This window comes from Sabethes cyaneus, chromosome 2, assembly GCF_943734655.1.
Source record: "Sabethes cyaneus chromosome 2, idSabCyanKW18_F2, whole genome shotgun sequence".
Taxonomy (NCBI): domain Eukaryota; kingdom Metazoa; phylum Arthropoda; class Insecta; order Diptera; family Culicidae; genus Sabethes; species Sabethes cyaneus.
This window is the reverse complement of record NC_071354.1, coordinates 78,532,598-78,545,384: the sequence shown is the minus strand read 5'-3', so window position 1 is coordinate 78,545,384 and position 12,787 is coordinate 78,532,598.

Sequence of the window (12,787 nt, the reverse complement as noted above, 5' to 3'; positions counted from 1 at the left end):
CTGTTCGATCGCAGCGTCCTACGGAGTCCAAAGTAGGCACGATTTCCTGCCATAATGCGTCTTTGTATTTCTCTGCTGGTGTCGTTGTCTGCGGTAACCATGTGAGCCCAGATACACGAACTATTCTACTCGATTTCATCACCGTCTAAATAAATCCGAGGAGGAAGGCCAGCATTCACTTTTCTAGAACCTCTTCCTTTCATGTATTTTGTTTTCGATACATTAATGACAAGTCCAATCCGTTTGGCTTTAGCTTTCAGTCCGATGTACGTTTCCGCCATCCTCCCAAAGGTACGTGTAATGATGTCAATGTGGTCAGCGAAACCAAGAAGCTGGACGGACTTCGTTAATATCGTGCCACTCGTGTCTATCCCCGTTCTTCTTATCACACCCTCCAAAGCGATGTTGAACAGCAAACATGAAACCCCATCACCTTGCCGTAACCCTCTTCGAGATTCAAAGGGACTCGAGACTGCCCCTGACAATCGAACAACACACATTACTCAATCCATCGTCGTCTTGACCAAGCGCGTTTGTTTATCCGGAAATCCGAAGTAGTGCATAATCTGCCATAATTGATCTCGATCGATCGTGTCATACGCCGATTTGAAGTCTATGAATAAATTATGCGTGGGTACGTTGTATTCGCGACGCTTCTGCAACACTTGTCGAAGCGCGAACATCTGATCCGTGGTGTAACGGGCACCCATGATTCCCGCTTGATATTGCCTAACGAACTCCTTTGCAAATGGTGATAATCGACGACATAAAAGTTGGGAGAGTACCCTGTTAGGCGGCGTTCAACAGTGTGATTGCGCGGTAATTACAACGATCCAACTTGTCGCCCTTTTTGTAGATCGGACACACGATGCCTTCCGTCCACTCCTCCGGTAGTAGCTCCTCCTCCCAAATCTTGACAATGACCCAGTGCAGCGCTCTAGCCAGTGCGTAACCACCGTATTTCAGCAGCTCGCCGGGTAGCTGATCAGCCCCAGCCGCTTTATTGTTCTTCAGCCGACCAATCGGGAGTTCTTCAGCCGACCTGGAGGACGGGAGCTGGTATTCTGTCGTCTTCTGCACGTGCTCCAAGATCTATTGCCATATCGTCACCTTCATGTTCAGCTACATCGCTGTTAAGGTGCTCGTCAATATGCTATCGTTCTTCCTGTTGGCGCTTTTTCCTCCGGAAGACCGAGATTTACCTGTTCCGTGCTTGTTTGTATCGCTCCACATTCGCCCTCGCACGGTGTTGCAGCATTCTCGCACGTGCTGCATTCTTCTCCTGCACTAATAGCTCGCACTCGCCGTCGAACCAATCGTTTTTTTCGGTTCGGATTCATTGTACCTAGTGCCGCTAGATCAGTACTACCGATGGCGGTCTTACTGCCTTTCCAAACATCTTCAAGAGTTGCTGCGCCAAGTTGCTCTTCCGTTGGTAGCGCTGCTTCCTGCCGCGCGTATTCCTGTGCAACTCCGGGCCTTCGACGCGTGTTGTACACCGTCGAGAGTTTTGAGCGCATGCAGACTGTAACTAGTGATCATTGATACAGCCAGGATTTTATCGTACACGATATCGTTAAACCAGTCTTTTTGAGCGATGGTTCGCCCGTTTACTTCTGTCGAACCTGCACTTTTTCGCGGAACACCATTTCACAGAAGTCATTTTTGCGGAACTTACCACAACGCCGAAAACTCTTTCCGGAAACCGGGTGGCGAAAAGTACCATTTCGTGGAAAACCATTTACCGTAGTAAACTATCCTCTATAGCAAAGTCTGCAAGATGTTGTAAACGTTTTACAGATGATTCAGGGCGAGACGCATTTTAATTGATGCTAGATTAGAAAATAACGAACTGGGGCGGTATTTTACTAAAAAGACAAACAATCTTAATACAATCCTGCTGAATACTACGATCGAAAAAACTAAACGTTCGTTATGCAATCTTCTATGTAACATCAGATGGCTGAATAACAACATTAAAACATTACGTGAAAATTTATCGAATCAGGAAATCGCAACTGTCTTTGTTGACGCTTAGTACCTGCATCCACTTTCCAACAAAAACGTTTACGTCGTTAAACCTAATGCAATCGAAACTAACCCGCCAAGCAAATTGATTTTTGTGAAAATCTCTCCCTAAATTAATTTTGACGAAAGATGCTTTAATGGCTGCCGTTAATTCCTCCAAACAATAAACCGGCAAACTTCTTTAGAGACTTCTCGCCCAATACCCAACGTTCAACATCAACACCTCAATGAACATTCAACGAGGCGGGCGGCGGCGACGCGACGCGATTGGTTTGCTGGCTGTCGAATCATTTCCCAATAACAACGGCTACAATAACGGCAGCGGCGGCGGTCGGCAGCAGCAGACGGCGTACCATCAAACGGGAAATCCGAAACCGATTGGTTCCTACTTCACAACGGACCCTTTAGGGCGGCCCGCCATGATGTTATCGATATCAAATCGCTTGGGGCGATTTCGCTTTACTCATCATCTTCATTCGGTGAAAAAATGTACGTCACAAAAAATCAGAGATTGGAGTATGGTTTATCTTCCGCAATCGATGTGAAGTAATAGTAACAACTTAGGCCTCTTTTGCCAGCTGAAATGTGTATCAAAAGATAATCAAAACTAATGTTCATACGTTTGCATTATTCATATCATATAACTGAAATGATTTTTGATGAAATGGGCAAGTTATGCTAGTTGCAGAAGATTAATATAGATGATATACAACTTGATGATGTGGAACAAAAACCACAGAACCAACCATTAACCTTCGAATCATTCTAGAACTAGAATAACAATCCCAATTCAATATCTATTTTCAATTTCCCTTTGCGGGAGATTGATAGTTTGAAGCACCGTACTGGTAGAAAACACATCAACAACTCCACGGTTGTAGGAAATCAGAATCACACCCATTTCGGACCAAATGTGCGTTGACCATTGCAATGCAATGCAAGGCAGGTAGCCAGAGAGTATTGCTTCGCTGCACAACCAAGGCACGGCGTGCAACGTTTTCGGTACGTTCAACCGATCAGCCAGCGGCAATATGGTGCGATACGTTAAGGTCTGCCGTAAAGGCCAAGCAAAACACGTTACAGAGTATCGGCCAAAGCAGCAAGTAGCAAGCAGCGTGCCGTAGAGATATAGCTGCCTGCAGGGCTTCTCAATCGGCAGCAAAATTTGAAAGCGCATCCGCAACATATGTTTTCAGGCTGTTTACATCTTCAATTGAACGGGCCCCAGTTGGCAGCCAGCGCAAACAACACCCCGTTTGGCTCGGTTCCGGCCTGGTGCAATCGTGCGGGAGTTGCATCGTTTAACGATAGAATGAATTTGTTGGTATTTTTGTGTTGCAGGTTTCAGCCTGTTGGAACAAAAACTGTGCAAATCAAAACAGAATTATGTTGTTTTTTTTTGGCAAAGCTACTTTATTACAGTAAATATCAACGTTATAGGTTATTTTAAGACTCTAATTCAATTTCAGACTAAATCGGTAAGCTTTGAAAGCGCCGAAAATGATACTATAAAGCCAGATAATCAACACAAATTTCGCAATTTTAGCCAAAATTATTTAATTAATCGTGCCGATTATTTCTCGAATGTCGAGGTTTCCCAGCATGGTGCTGCCAGCAGCCATTCACCGAATGATGATCATTCACTGTTATAATAAATTGGCCCGATAGTGATGATGGTGCGATTGCAATCCATTTATAATTAGGAGTGTTGCTAAAACAGACACGCTGGACGTGTGCATGATTTTTGGCTAACAAACTCTAAACAATTCCGCTTTCTCGCAAAGATTGTATCCGCGCGAGGCTGCGCTGGCAGGTAACCTTTCTTCCTTTCGAATTTACTGTTTTTTTGTTCATTTCATCAATTTCAATGGTCAAACTTTCACACTCATTGCCGCTCATTAAGAGATCAGATCAAATCCTACCGCAAGTAATTTCATCTCGTTGTGAACGGATTAACGATTTCAAGCTAGTCAACGCCTGATCACCCACCGCCGCCGCGGTGGTAGCCGCTCACTGCTACCAAGTATCGTTCAGTCACTTCCACGTGGTTCATTCCCATTGATGTAGAACAAAATTCTATTGCATTTGGCACGTTTCTTCCGTTGAGGAATAATTTCTGGATTTCAGTACGCTACGTACAGCTGCGACCAAAATTATGATCTATAAGGCATTGAAAAGATTGCAATGACTTTGGTTTGAAATTTTTATTTTACATATGCTCCAGCGTTTCAACGCCAGTAAGACTGTGTAGGGTGTTTCGTCTATTTTGGACTTTATATTGGATTGAGATGGATAGTTTTGTACTCCAGCAATATTATTTTGGAAATTAGCAAAACTTTCGAATTTCTATGAGATTCTGTAGGCCTTTACAGACAGAGTCATATTTCTGCATAATTGTATGATGGTTTTATCGTATATAACAGACCACAATAGCAAATAATGGTTGGTGAACGGATGGGTAATGCGTAACATTGATGTCTCGCGTACATGTAGGTATAAAATTTACCCCCTAGATGCCAGGAGCGGCTCTTGATTACCTGACGCTTCCTCAACCAAGTTCACGATTGTACCACAGGTTAGGAGCGGTTCACAATAGCGTTTGCTTCAGAGCGGGCGACTGAATTAAGAAATGTGTTGTCTAGACACTAAACCTAAGATGGCCGCCCCATCACGAGACTCGGTAGCATAACCCTAATTCACGTTGACGAATGTAAGCTGCTGTCACCTCCAAAAGTTTACTGTAGGGGTGAAGCAGAATAGGAATTTGTTAAAGAGCGCAAGAGACCGCAACATTTTGGCAGATTTTCACCCACACTCACATATGAGAATTTCTATGCGTGTGCAAGAGATCGATTAATGCCGTCAACGCGAATAAGGCAACCTACCCCAACAAAGTTACTACGAACAATCAAGAAAGTTCGGCTTGGAACATTCGGCATGGGTTAAACCGACGAAATGAGGACATGGAATGGATGCTTGGTACTTGGAACTGCTAAAATTGCTAGCACTCAGAAAGTTCGGCATCGCGGCACTGCAGATCTGTTTCCAAGGCGACGAGGTGTGGAGGATCCGTAGTAGCATGACCCATTTTTACTAGATCGGTTGTGCGAGCATCGAGCTGGGAATGGACTTTGTAATGATGGGCAGAAAGTAGGATCGCATGATGTACTGGAAGGCGACCAACGAGGAGATGTGCATGTTGAGGATAAACACTGCCTACTTGTAGGTAGACCCAAAGGCAGCGTTATAAGCGAAGCTGGAGACAAGGTTGACTCGGATCATTACCTAGTAGCAGTACATTTGCGTTTAAAAGTATCAACGGTACTAAGAGACAAAGGCGCCCTCCTCAGTTCACTAACTGTACTTTAGTGGCAACGGTACGTTACTGATCCTGTGCCGAACGAATTATGGTCCTCCAGTACTGTCGGTCCTGGTCTTGGTCCTGTCTCTTATCTTCGCGAACATCAGCTGAACGCAGGCTTCATTCTCGGTTTTTTGCTCAGTAGATGCTCAATTGACTATAGCGCTCCAACTGAACAGAATTCGAAAAGGTAGTGTAAAGGACGATTGTAGAGCTAATTATTATCTACTGTATTGTTGAAGAAAGTATAGTTCTATCTTTTGTATTTACGGCGCTATGGGGCTGCTACCCCGTTGGTAGTAAAAAGAGCGCTCATTTGGCTACCAACAGGGTAGCAATCGCATAGCGCCGTAAATACAAAAGATAAAACCATACTTTTTTCAACAAAAATGTAGATAACAATAAACTCTACAATCGCCCTTTACACTACTTTTTCGAATTCTGTTTAGTTGAAGCGCTATAGTCAATTGATCATCTACTGAGCAAAAAACCGAGAATGAAGCCTGGCTGAACGTGCATCGTCTTCAACAGCGCACACCCATCGGGTGTGGGGTCTGCCTCGGAGTCTATGGACTCTTCTTGGTTCTCTACTGAAAATAGCTTGGGCAACTCTTCCGTCGGGCATTCTGGCCACGTGCGCAACCCACCGCAGCCAGCCACATTGTACTACCTTCACTATATCAGCATATTCGTATACACTCAAGTCACTTTTTACGCGCAGGATACGTCCCGCGTAAATCAAAACCGCGTAAATTCCGAAAACCGCGTAAAAAAACCGCGTAAAAAAAACCGCGTATAAAAAAACCGCGTAAAAAGCGACTTCAGTGTACTTGGTACAGCGCGTGATGCATGCGTCAGCGCCCCACTCCAGTTTCCATTTTGCCACCAAGTATGGATCGCAGAATTTTACGCTCAAAACCCCAAACACTCGTCGATCAGCATCCTTTAGCGTCCATGATTCAAGTCCGTAAAGGCCCACCGGGAGGATTAGTGTTCTACAGAGCGCCAGGTTTGTGCGAGTTTGCAAACTACGGGACTTCAGCTGGCTACGTAATCCGTAGAAAGCCCGATTCGCGGCTGCAATTTGTCATTTCATTTCGTACTTCATATCGTTCCCCATATAACATTCCTCCTCAGTTAAACATTCGACAATTAGACAACCCGCGAGTTGCCAACGCGAGGTGACTACGCGTGCCTACTGGATGAAGCTCCACCTTCCTCTGTGGAGCTAGGTTCTTCGACCCTCGAAACATCGCTATGGAAGATGTGATCCGGTGAGCGAGCATCGAAACGAGAGGAACAATCTTCGGCAAAAGTAGCTAACTACTTTACTTACTACTTTAGCTTACTAACTACTGCGAAGGCAAAAGTAGCCTTCGCAGACAAACTCGACATCATTACTAGAAACCTTGGGATGGTGGATGCAATCTTCGCCATTCTAAAACCGGAGGCTAGGAGGATAGGGTTACACCAAACATACGGTAGGAAGAAGCTGCAGAAAAAACGACGTTCGCCTCCCACGAACAGTTGCTATTGACGGCGATGAACTGAAAGTGGTTGATGAGTTTATATATTTGGGATTTTTGGTCACTGGAAATTGAATTCTCCAGGGATCTTAACCGAATAACCGAAATGTGCGATTTCAAAGTTGGCCTATAATCAAGCTAATCGTTTACGCGTTACATGGTTTAGTACTCAACCGTCACAATCAGTTTACGACCTACGAGATAGGGATTAAACCAACGCAGCACATTTCCGCCGACACCGAGTCTTTCCAATTTGGCAATTGCAATTGCAGTCTCTGCCCTCGGTTGTATTTATTCATCTACATCAACAGACTACAGTTGTCCTAATGATGGTTTCTTATACTATTACTAATCACACAGTCAAAAAATTACAAATATACACAGATTTTCTTAAACGTCATTGATAGAGAAAAACACAGAAAAGTTTCGGCAGATAGTTTCACATGACAGATTAAAATCAAAGACAGCGGCAACTTTATTGAAGACTCACTGTACTCCGGTCATAGCACTGTTTTGTCCATAGTTGGTGCATTGAAATGGTAGTCGAAGCATTGCGTCATTCCGCAGTGCCCTGGAACGTACATTCAGATTATTCGTACCCAAAATAGAAGGACAATCAATTCTTCCCTGTAACATATCAGCAGCAAACAAAGCTCTTGCGACGTACCTTCGCACTTGAAGTGTCTCCAGATGAATCAACCGGCATCGTCTCTCGTAACTCGGCAATCGGAACGGATCTCGCCAAGGTAGATGACGGAGCGCAAAACGTAAGAAGCGGCGTTGAATTGACTCAATCCTGGCCATTCCGTTTTGGTAATACGGATGCCGGACAATGGAACCGTATTCGAGAATCGAACGGATAAGTAAGCAGCATAATGCCTTGAGACAATACATGTTGGTGAAGCCTTTAGCGATGCGGAAGACGAACCCTAGAGTTCTGGATACGTTATCCACAATGTAGGAAATGTGTCGTCTAAACGATAACTGACTGTCCAAGATAACGCCGAGATCCTTCACTTGGTCGACATGTTGGATTTCAGTACCATCGAGCTTGTAGTTGAAAATCACTGGCTTACGAATTCGGACGAAAAAAATAATGGAGCATTTTTTAAGATACACGAGCATGCAGTTCAAGTGAAACCAATCCATAAAGGTGTCAAGCTCTCGTTGAAGACGGATTGCATCGACATTGAAGCGAATCCTCAGCTAAATCTTCAGATCATCGGCGTAGGATAAACGAGGGCCTTTAAGAACGTGGGTGACATCATTGAAGTATAGCAGGAAGATTGGCGGTCCAGAATGACTGGCTTGTGGGATTCCAGAAGAGACCGAAAACGCATTAAATTGAAGACCTTCAACTGTCACAATCAGTTTACGACCTACGAGATAGGGATTAAACCAACGCAGCACACTTCCGCCGATATCGAGTCTTTCCAATTTGGCAATTGCAATAGCATGATTGATTTTGTCGAACGCCGAAGATAAATCAGTATAGATGACGTCCATTTGAGCACGATCCTCTAAGCTTCCGCAATATACGATGTGAGACACATGAGATTTGTAGTGGTTGATCTGCCTGCGATGAATGCATGTTGATCATCACTTAGGTATTGTTTGCAGTGTGACAGCAGCGGAGTCATGATTACAAGCTCGAATAACTTCGAAGTGGCACATAATGATGAGATTCCTCGGTAGTTATTGATGTCTTTCCGATCCCCTTTCTTATGAACAAGAATCATATGGGCCCTTTTTCCATACGGACGGAAATACCCCGCTTAAGACGAACAGGCTAAACACCAGCTGAAGGGGGATAAGTAGGTCAGCGATGTGCTTCTTTAAAAACTCAGACGGGATACCATCTGGGCCGGCTTTAGTCGAAGATTTTAACGTTGAGGCGGCTTTAGAGATCATAGTTTCGTCGATGTTAAGAGTACGCAGCGTATTCGCCGTCATTAACGGAACATTGTTGCCAGGCTGAGTAACTTGGTTGTCTGGGATCACTTCATCGCAAAACGTTCGACCAAATTTATCAGCAAATAGTTGACTGATATACTGAGATATCCGAAGCAACTTCACCATTCAGGGTCATGGTTGAGGGAAGGCTCGATTCCTTACGCTGATCGCTAACATACTTCCAGAAAGTTTTCGGTTTCAACTTCAGATTAGGTTGGATTCTGTGTAGGTGTCGTCTATAGCATTCTCGACTGGTTCGTTTGTATACAGCGTTCAATCTTATGTAAGGCTCACGCAGCGAAAGGGTGCGAAACTTGGAGTATGTCCTAAGCGCAGCCCTTTTTCCGTGTTCAGAATGCGAAGCTCGCGGGTCAACCAAGGTTTACTGTTTAGCGAATGTACTATCTTAGATACATGACGATCGATTGCGTGCTCAATTATGTGTGTAACCAACCAGTTTCACGAGCGGCGAATTCCGTTCGGTGGGAACATCCAAGAAAGGGTAAATAAGCTCTATTCCGGTCGAATCTTCCGAATTATTCCATGGACGTCATGGACGCAGTCACATTCGGGGCCACCTGCGTGTCCAACTCCAAGCGGTTTCTGGAGGCGATGGAAGAACAGAAGGTAAACCTTGTCGTCCACTTCAGCCGGGACAAGAACACGCAAACCGAGCGAATTCTGAGAATCGTGTGGGAGCCACAAGAAGATATCTTCTAGTTTTCAACCGCTGGGCGAGAGGAGTACCAGTTGGTTCTATAAGGGATTGAACGACCGACCAAAAATATCGTGCCAAGTTGTGTCATGACAATGTTCGACTCTCAAGGATTATTCTCTCCGTTTATCACTTTTGGCTGCTTGCTAGTGCAAGATTTGTGGAGGACCGGCTGTGATTGGGAGGAGAACGTCGACGATGAATCTTTCTAGAAGTGGATATGCTAAACAAAAGTGCTATCGATGATCGAGGAAATCCGTATTCTCCGGAGTTACTTTGGAGATGAAAAACACCAGCACTTTAAGCACGGATAATAACCAGTTCGCTCACTCTATATACACAGCGATACTGCAAAAATAACGAAGTGCGGAACAACACCTGGATGATATCACAATAGATAAAATATAACATGCTGGTCGTAGTGATAGTATCCATACAAAAAACAACAGTTTTGAGACGCTAGAACCGGTTAAATCGAGAACCTCAAGCTGCATGTAGCGTTCGGCATTTAAGGTTATATAGCTTATTTTCGAGCTGTGGTAGGAGAAACAGTTCGGTGAGTGTTGGTGACCAGCCGAGTGCATGTTGCTCCGCTGAAATCAGTATCGGTTCCAAGACTGGCACTGCAAGCGGTAGTGCTAGGAACCAGGATAGCTTCTGTGGTACGAGACGATCATTCCTTGGAGGTCAGGCAGCGGTTCTTCTGCGCGGACTCCACGATTTTGTTCTTGTGGATCAACTCAGATCAACAACAAAGCAAATACAGAGAGTTCGTGAACCTTAGTATTGGTGAAATACTTACCATTACAAAACTGTTGCAGTTGCGTCAGGTCCCGACGAGGATGAACCTCGCAGACCAGCTTACGAAGTAGGCGAAAGGCTGTGAAGTAAGTATGACGTGCACTTGCTTCACTGGGCCGCGGTTTCTATATCTGCAGGAAGCCGATTGGACGTAGCAGAATATACCGCGTTAAGGTACAGAGGAAGAACTGAGAGCGCATCTGCATGTTCATAACATGCAACTTCCCACTACCGTGATAGACGTCACCCGAAACTCTAAATGAACTAGTAAGAACGCTAGTTTGCGTATCAAATTGTCGAAGAATGAAAACCTTTGAAACCGACGAAAAGCCAAGGAATGACGATTCTTCCGTTCGATCACCCGGTGTAGTGTACGCCACTGAAGCAGAGCGAGTATCAAGAGGCGGAAATCTAGGTGATACGGACGACTCAGCCGAAGATTTTTATAGATGAACTCAAGTTCTTCATGAAGAATTCAAATTTTCAAGCTAAAGCGTGGTTGAAGGTCGAGAAGTCCAGCTTTCTTTATAAGAGGAGCTAGCTCTCGTTGACGCAGAACGGCGTCCTGCGCATGGAGGGTCGCACATACCATTCGGCTTGCGTTTTCCGATAATTCTTCCAAAGAATCACAGTGTCACCTGGAAAAACGAACAATGGATGTAGAGAGACCGCAAAGAAAGAGTTGCAGCAATCACTCGTGATTCCACAGGTGGGCATTGTGGTAGCTTAAGTGGCGAAAGCTTGCATTCAATGCAAGGTTGCCAAGTGTCATCTACGATGTCCACGAATAGTCGCACTTTCGGTGCAGAGAGTCCCTCCTTACCTAAGACCATTTTGCTTCGAAGGAATCGATGACTTCTCGGTGACAACAGTGTGGCCATCACAGTGAAAACAGGTGGATCGTCTGGTTCACAGGTCTGGTAGTCAGAGAGGTCCATCTCGTAGTAGCACCCTCTTTAACCATGCAATCGGGGTCTATGGCCATCACACGCTTCATTCCATATCCAGGTCCGCCATTGGAAGTGTTCACGGTACAAACGTCAAGGGGGCAAGCAAAGAAGTGACACCAAGTATCATGTACGCAGCATCAGCGAGGACTGCGCCAGGTGACATGACAGTTTCACTCCATATGGGCGTGGTCTGGGAGAGACTCGTCCGTTCCACGAAAAATGTGCTGGAGACAATATAACGGAATTCGACTTACGGACAAAATCATGGCGACCGTGATAACTAAAGCGGCGGAAAGTATTAATAACTAAGTGGTTTGGTGGGCGGAAATCGAGTAACAGATCCTAGTAGCAATTCTGGCCCCAGATTACTACTCTGTGGTGCACAAGAACCATTTGAAAATGCAGCAGTCCGGCAGTTACCAGGTTATACGAATAGTTGCCTATCCATAAGGCGTGTTTCCAATTATCTACGTATTTTATCATACATTCAAATTTACCCAGCTTATCCAAAAGAATAACGAGTGGCTCTCAAGTACGTATAAACTGTATCAAGATGATCACGAAAACAATTCAATACAGGCCAAAACTTGTTAGAGTATAAATGATATTTAAGAACAAACATTTTGTAATAAATCTGATGAGAGTTTAAACTGAACTTTGATACCATAAAAATTTCTTTATAAGAATCTAAAACTATTTGAAACTAGTAAAGTTTAAATTGAACTTCTTTCTTATCGTTTGCTTTCTATTCCACCAACAACAACAAACCGAATAAATAGTGTTTCCTTCTGACTTTCCACACGCCTTGCTTAGTGTACGTTACCCTGCAACAAGTACCGGATACCGGTCGCACACCGGTGCCGGTGCGGTGGGCGAAAGTCATCCGCGGACCCGTATTTGAAACATATTTCCCTATTTCCCAACGGTGCATTAGTTCATGCACACCGTGCGGATAGGTAGGTAGGTACGTGCGCTTGCAGGAGGAGGAGGAGGAGTAAAGAAAAAGCACAAAGTTGTGTCGAAGAAAATGGGACACGCCATAGCCAGTTCCAGTCGTTTGGGAGCAATTGGGTTACTGTTTTACTTTCGTTCGGTGAATTGCGCGGCTGCAGCTACTCTGGGGAAGTTAGTCGTGCAGATGAAATTTCTTTTTACTATCACAAATGTTATTATCGAAGTTGTTCGATTTAATAATCATTGATGTGGATAATGTACCATTGACGTTAGAATAAAATGTTGGCCAAATTTCATATTATTTCAAGAGAATTTGAAAAGTTTAGTTTCATGAGAAACAGGCACGAAGACGAAGCTAGAGGCGATGCTTCGTTCAATAAAATAACATGGAAAATCAATTTCACATTTTATACTGTCACTTCAAAGATAGCTTTTCACTATCACGTCAATAACTTGTTGGTTGAGCTGACAGCCGAATTAATACGACAGCTCAGATTTC